Here is a 7434-nt window from a genome sequence, read left to right as displayed (position 1 = left end):
GTTGTCTTACTGTAATTCTGGCTCCGGTGCAATAAATCCTTCCTTATTTTGAGTACTAATTGCATTAAGGTGTTCCCTCGGATTAGGTTCAGTATTACTTGGTAAGCTACCTTGTGGTCGTTCGGAGATTAGTTTGGATAGTTGGCCTATCTAAGTTTCGAGTACTTGGATCGATGCTTGTTGATTCTTAAGTGCTGTCTCGGTATTTTGGAAATGGGTTTCTAACACCAAGATGAATTCAGAAAGCATCTCTTCAAGGTTTGGTTTCTTCTCTTGTTGACAAGGTGGCTGTTGAAAATCCTGAGGATTTTGTGGCTTTTAATTCCCTTGACCACCTTAGGAGAAATTTGGGTGGTTACTCCAGGCTGCATTATAAGTATTACTGTATGGGTTATTTTGAGATCAGAAGTTATTATTACCCATATAGTTGACTTGTTCCTCTTCGGTTGTGGGATTGAAGGGTTGATATTCTGTATGCACACCTCCGCCACTTGAGTCACACCTCGTTACTGGATGTACCTGCGTAGAACAAGTAAACCGTCAATCTTTTTATTGAGAAGTTCTACCTGATTAGAGAGCATGGTGACTGAATCGATGTTATAAACGTCGGCTATTTTTATTGGCTTTGTCCTCATAACTTGCCACTGATAGTTATTCAGTGACATCTCCTCTATAAATTCATAGGCATCTTTCGGTGTTTTATTGTTGATGGTTCCGCCAGCAGCTGCGTCAACCATTTGCCAAGTCGAGGGATTCAAGCCATTTTGGAATGTTTGTACTTGAAGCCAAAGTGGTAACCCATGGTGAGGGCACCTTCTCAGTAAGTCCTTGTATCTCTCCCATGCAAGGTAAAGTGTTTCTAAAACCATCTGCACAAAAGAAGAGATATCATTATGTAATTTAGCCGTTTTAGTCGGTAGAAAATATTTTAGTAAAAATTTCTCGGTCATTTGCTCCCAAGTAATGATAGAACCTCGTGGTAACGAGTTCAACCACTATTTAGCTTTCTTTCTCAGTGAAAAGGGAAACAACCGAAGACGTATGACATCATCAGAAATGCCATTCATTTTAAATGTGTCGTAAAATTCCAGAAAGTTCGCTAAGTGAGTGTTGGGATCTTCATCCTGCAAACCATCAAACTGAACAAACTGCTGCATCATCTGAATAGTGTTAGGTTTTAATCCAAAAGTATTTGCAGCTACAATAGGTCTAACTATGCTAGATTCAATTCCTGTTAAAGAAGGTTTAGCAAAATCATACATAGTACGTGGAGCAGGATTTTGATTAACCGCAATTGCAGGAGGTAGCTGATTACCTTGGTATTCAGCCATCTCGTCGGTTGGAGGTTGAGTATTGTCTTCTTGCTCTCTCTCTTTGTATCTTAAGATGCACCTTATTTCTCTTTGATTTTTGCGAATTGTACAATCGATTTCTTCGTCAAAAAGTAATGGTCCCAATGGGTTTCTTCTAGTCATAAACTATAAAAAAAACCTGCCAAGAGAAAAAAAACTAAATTAATAAATAATAATAATAAACTAAAATTAAATTGCAAGAAAAATAAATGGCTAAAGTAATAAAAATTTAGCGTTCCTAATATTTTGAATACCCGGCAACGGCGCCAAAAACTTGATCGCGTGATTCGTAACAAGTAATAAATATTTATAATGAAGATCAAACCTAGACTAACTATTATCACGACGAAAAGGCAAGCGCACCTATCGAACAATAGTATAGTAATGGCAAGACTGGGATATCGTACCCAAGGGAACCAACAGTACTAGTAATAACTATCTTTTTATTATCTAGCCTAAGAATAAAAGGGTTTGTTTATTAAACTAATTATCTAAACTAATTAACTAATTTAATTAAAGCAAAGGGAAATTTTGGAAAAAGACTTGAAGAAAAGCAATTGATAAAGATGATACCCAAAGAGGAATCCAACTAGATTTCACTTGTTATCTGACTCTGAACCAGATGATTTATTCACTTGACTTGATCCGTGAGATTCCCTAACCTATGTTATTATCCCTTTCGAGACTAATAACGTCTAACCCTCAGTTAAATTAATCGAAATTTCTTTCTTAATTAAAACCCCTATGGAAGCAGTAAATCACTCTATGGACTCCCATATTAGGTTTCACCCTAATCCGGTAAAATCTCGTAACCTTATTTTTAGGCGTTCGATCAACTCTGCTTAGTTATGCCAAATCTACTCTTAGGCAGGGTCTATTCCTCCCCTGCATAAGCACATGAAATCATGAATTAATACCCGGAATATTAACTCAAGCATTAAAAACACATAATTAAGAACAAATCAAGTATTTATCATACAGTTCAGATAATAATAACAAGATCCATCATAGGTTTTATCCCCCTTAGGTATCTAAGGGGTTTAGTTCATAATAAAATAAGAGTACATCTCAAAAGTATAAAAATAACAAAACATGAAGAAAACTCTAAAACCCCTGAAGGAATTCTAAGAGAGATCTTCAGTCTTGGAGTAGCTCTGGCTTTTGGGATGGATCGTCTGGCTTCCTTCAAGTAATTCTTGGCATGTGGTTCTGTATTCCAGAAAAGTTCTGGAAGAGGCCCCTTTTCTAGGTCATACATAGGGTGTTTATATAGGCTTTGAATTGGCTTTCTTCCTCCCTAAGTATCCTTTTCAATGTAAAATACAACTCTTTGAAAAAGGGACACGCCCATGTGACACGATCGTGTGACGTGATTGCCAGGCCATGTACGATTTGTTAAATTGCACACGACCGTGTGGGCTCAATGGCCAGGCCGTGTGAATCTTGAGAGCCTTGGTCGACACCCTCGAAGGACACGAGCGTGTGAGCAGCCTGTGTGGCAAGGCTTAGGCCTTGTGATCTTCTCGATTTGGTTTGTTTTGTCCCTTTTTAGCTCGTTTTTGGCTCCTTTTGACTCTTGGTGCTCTCCTGAGTACAAAACATGAAATAACCGGATTAGGAGCACCAAAATCCACAAATCTAGTAATAAACATCCATAAATATGCTAAGTATTTGGGGTATAAATATGTATAATTTGGCGTTTATCATCAATTACCAACGAACATGCCCATTAAATATTTTGACTATGATCTTACCATACCAAGTTCAAACATAATCAGCAAGCCATTGCCAAACATATCATGCTCACCACATATATTATACTTTCATGGCACGCAACTTGGTAACCAAAATTAATATAAGCCTTAACTAACATAACCAAATTCTAATATAATTGCTTAGCCATTTTCACATGGCTTAGATTACAAAAAATCGAAAATCCAGCTCACAAAAGCACACTCTAGCCTATATATGCCATAATTCGAGTTTGAATATTAAAATTCCAAAGCTGTAGATAGTGTGATAGACTTTGCTGACGATCCCTGAACTTGTAACTCGAATCCAAAATCTATAAAATAAAGACAAATATACACACAATAAGCTATTTAAGCTTAGTAAGTCATAAGCAACAAACAAACCGATAAGATAATCAACTTATTTTAACCAACCAAATTACAATATCAATATCAAGCTTATTCTCAACTTTCAACTTCAATAATAATATACCTGAACACATATATCCATTACCTTGGCCGAATGTTCACCAAATTAAGTCATCAAATCATTGTTCAATTTTCAAAAGCCAAATTATCAATATAAAACCTAATATACATACCTTGTTGGAAAAAAATTCTAAACTAATACATACCTGATCACTTAGCTAATTTTACATGTTTGTTCCCCACTTATCGATGCCTGATGAACCATCCGGAATTGGGTAGGACACTCGGATAATCACACATGTATCGTACAATACCGATGTCCCAGACGTGATCTTACATGTAATCACATATCGATGCCAATGTCCCAGACAGGGTTTTACTTGTACAAATATATCGAAATCACATATCGATGCCATGGTCTTACTCACACACATATATCGGGATCGTATGTCATGACATATGTATCCGAACTATTCTTAAGGTTTATACGGGGCTTTCGGACATCGTAACTCTGTCGGAACAAAATCGGAATGTAGTAAGTAAGGTTATTCATATTCGGCCATAGTGTATATAATTTCATACATTTCATTCTAGCTTACATATTTAATATTAAACTACAATTAAACACGACAATTTGCTTATAAACTTGCCTCGGACGATACAAAACGGAACAGGGCAGTTAAATGACAACTTTCGTTTTTCCCCGATCCAAATCCGATTTCTTTGGTTCTTGATCTAAACATATTCAAATTAAGCTCATTCAAACATATTTTCATTCAATTTAGTCCAAAAACACATAAATGAGCAATTTACCATTTTACCCTAACATTTACAATTTTTTCAATTTAGTCCCTATTGCACAAAACACAAAATAAGAAAAATTTCAAAGTACTCATGCTTGGCCAAATTTTACCCATTACCATACAAGTCCATATATTTCATTATTTCACATTTTAGTCCCTCAAATTATTATTTTTTCAATTTAGTCCTAATTACTCAAAATCATCAAAAGCTCCAATACAAAACATGTTAACCTAAAACATATCTTTCATTTTTCATCATCAAACAAAAAAAATCACAAGCTATCAACAATGGTACAACTCAAAATATTCATCAAAATAAAAAATTCGAGCATGGGTTTTGTAGTACTCGAAGCAACGATCTTAAAAACATAGAAATTATCAAAAATCGAGCTAAACTCTTACCTTGATTGAGCTTGAATGAAGCCAAACCCTAGGTTTCTCTTTTTCTTTTCTTTTGTTTTTTGTTTTGGTGCGAGAACATAAAAAAAAATAAGGCTTATTTTATGATAAGTTTATGTTTTATTAACTTATTTTATTAGTTTACCAAATTAACCTTAGTTTAAAACTTAATATTTTCACATTTTAATGTCCTTAGCCGTCCACTTATTTTACTAATGACTTATTTATCGCATATAGGCTTTCATTTAAAAAGCCAAGTACAATTTAGCTCCTTTTAGAAATAACCACCTAATTTTCATTTTATGCGATTAAATCCTTTTATTTAATCAGACACCTAAACAACAAAATTAAATCACGAAAATTTCACAAATATAAATTCACACAAAATAAACATAAAAAAATAATTTTAAAATATTTTTCTAACTTAGATTCGTGGTCCCGAAACCACCGTTCCAATTACGGTCTAAATCGGGCTATTACAGTGTATTTGATAAATTATTATAGCATCTTATAGCTCGGGTTCAGGGACCAGACTGGGTGATGGGTGCTACATTTAGTTGTATTAGAGCTATAGGTTTAGCCAATTCTTAAACTAAATCGAGCTCAAAATTGAGTGTAGAGGGACATGCCAAAGTTGAGTCGAGTCAGAGTTGAGATTTGGATGCTGATATAAAATTTCTTTTTTCTTTCATACCTAAGGATGTCTGACAAATCTAGAAACGAGCCGGATAATGAGATACATAGCAACGGTCATTCCAGTAAAAATGAAAATAGAGTAATATATGATGCAACTAGTACAGTTTTAGTGGGTGCTAGTTAATCTAGATTGAGTAGGAATAGTCGAGAAAGATGAGGTGACAAAAATTTACTCCGAGTTATTTCTAAGGCTCATCAAAGGATGATGACTACTCAGGTGACGGTACAAATACCAATAACCCGTCGAGCACCAATAAAAGAGTTATGAAATATGCTGCTATAGAATTTATGGGAATTAAAAGAGCCGATCCTTCAACGACTAAGATATGGCTAGAATCAACAAACATAGTACTATAACAACTAGAGTGTACCTCTAGTGAAAGTGTTAATTGTGCCATTTCTTTGTTACAAGGAAAGGCTTATACCTGGTGGCAGACTGTTACATGCAACATTCCTATTGGCTTGATTGATTGAGAAGTCCTCCAGTCAGAGTTTCAAAAAATGTATGTTGGGGAATTATATCTAGAAGATTGAAAACATGAGTTTTCTTTAACTGAAATAGGGTGCTATCCATAGTGGATTCCGAATGAGAGTATCTATAGCTTAGCAAATATGCCTTTGAACTTTTACTGACTAAAGAAGCAAGCTATAAACATTTATTGTTGCAAGATGAACTCAGAACTCAATTGGTGGAGTTAAAGATAAAAGAATTTGCTGATTTATGAAGATGGTTCAACAATCAATGGGATTGTAGAAGAAACCTGACTATCTTTGTATTATAAGAAAGTGAGTTGGAACCTCTAGTTCGCATCCAATGTCCAAAGGAATTATAATCTTGTGAGCCCTAGAGAGTACTTGCGAGATTGATATACCAGATGGAATGTGAGATCGGTAACCAATAGTTTTAGTTGGGAGTTCAAAGGGCCTAACTAGAGAGTTTAAGGTGCTGAGTTGTCAGCACTGTGCGTGATTGCTCGAGGAATTTCCTATGATTGCTGAAGGCTTCGACAATGATAATACACTGAGTTTGAGGTGCTAGAAATTGTCAAAGGCTTAGTTGTGCTGTGGATTTTTGGAGCATTTTGCTCGTTATTGCTCGAGGAATGATAATGCCACTCCTGTTACTACTTAGAAGTCTAGTCTGTCAGCCAGGGTTCACACTAATATTTGCAATGGTTTAGTATTCCACGGTGGGTCAAGAAAGGGAAATGAGTCAATGGTGCAACAATCAACGGCCAAAGCTCCAGCATGAGCTTATGTGGTTTGAATCCAAGAGGAGGGTGATGCTACTGATTTTGTAGTAGATATATTTTTCTTATTTTTTGCACCCACTTATACTTTTGTAACCTCCCAAAACAGCCTAGACATTATGGTTGAATTCTGAAGGCTACATTAGCCACTGAAATGGCTAAGTAAATCTTTTTAGTTTAAAAGCCATTATTTTGATCAGTGTTGGAAAACTTAGTGTGGTTGCCTTGGGTTTTTTAAAACATTAGATTGTTAGGTCGCCTATGATTTAAGTCTAATTTATAAGAAAGTCATGTTGTTTCAAGAAAAATCAATTGATTTCATTAGTAAACCTTTTTAAAACCTACATTTTGTCATTTCATAACGGAAAAAATGTGACGCCTTTAACTAAGAAAATCCATGTTTTAAGCCACATTAGCCATGTTATTAATTTTGTTTAGTTTTTATCCAAAATACCATGCATGCAAAAACAAAAAAAAAGATCCATGCCACAGTCCAAATTAACAAAATTTACTGTAAAAAAATCAAAATAAATGAAGTAAAATTAAATATAATTTATTAACTAAAAATCTGAGACGAGACCTCCGTGTGCCATATCGATCTTAACCTTTAAGAAGTAAACTAAAAGGGTGAGCTTATAAAGCTCAATGTGAGTCTAAGTTACCAAAAACATTTTATATTCATACGATCAATTAATGAAGCGTACAACCATTATAACAGTTTATACAGTAAATCATGGTAGTACAATATTTTGTAGATGGCATGCTAATATGAAAC

General features: G+C 34.9%; 1 non-coding gene across 1 annotated transcript; it reads left to right on the top strand.

Moving 5' to 3' along the window:
- The first annotated feature begins 795 nt into the window (after positions 1–795).
- Positions 796–901, top strand: LOC121208662 (small nucleolar RNA R71). Its single transcript, XR_005903793.1, has one exon. It is a non-coding gene; the product is annotated as a small nucleolar RNA R71 (small nucleolar RNA).
- The last annotated feature ends 6533 nt before the right edge of the window (positions 902–7434 follow it).

The sequence above is a fragment of the Gossypium hirsutum genome, chromosome A10, assembly GCF_007990345.1.
Source record: "Gossypium hirsutum isolate 1008001.06 chromosome A10, Gossypium_hirsutum_v2.1, whole genome shotgun sequence".
NCBI lineage: Eukaryota > Viridiplantae > Streptophyta > Magnoliopsida > Malvales > Malvaceae > Gossypium > Gossypium hirsutum.
The sequence above is the reverse complement of the archived record's forward strand: the minus strand, read 5'-3'. Positions and strand labels throughout refer to the sequence as shown.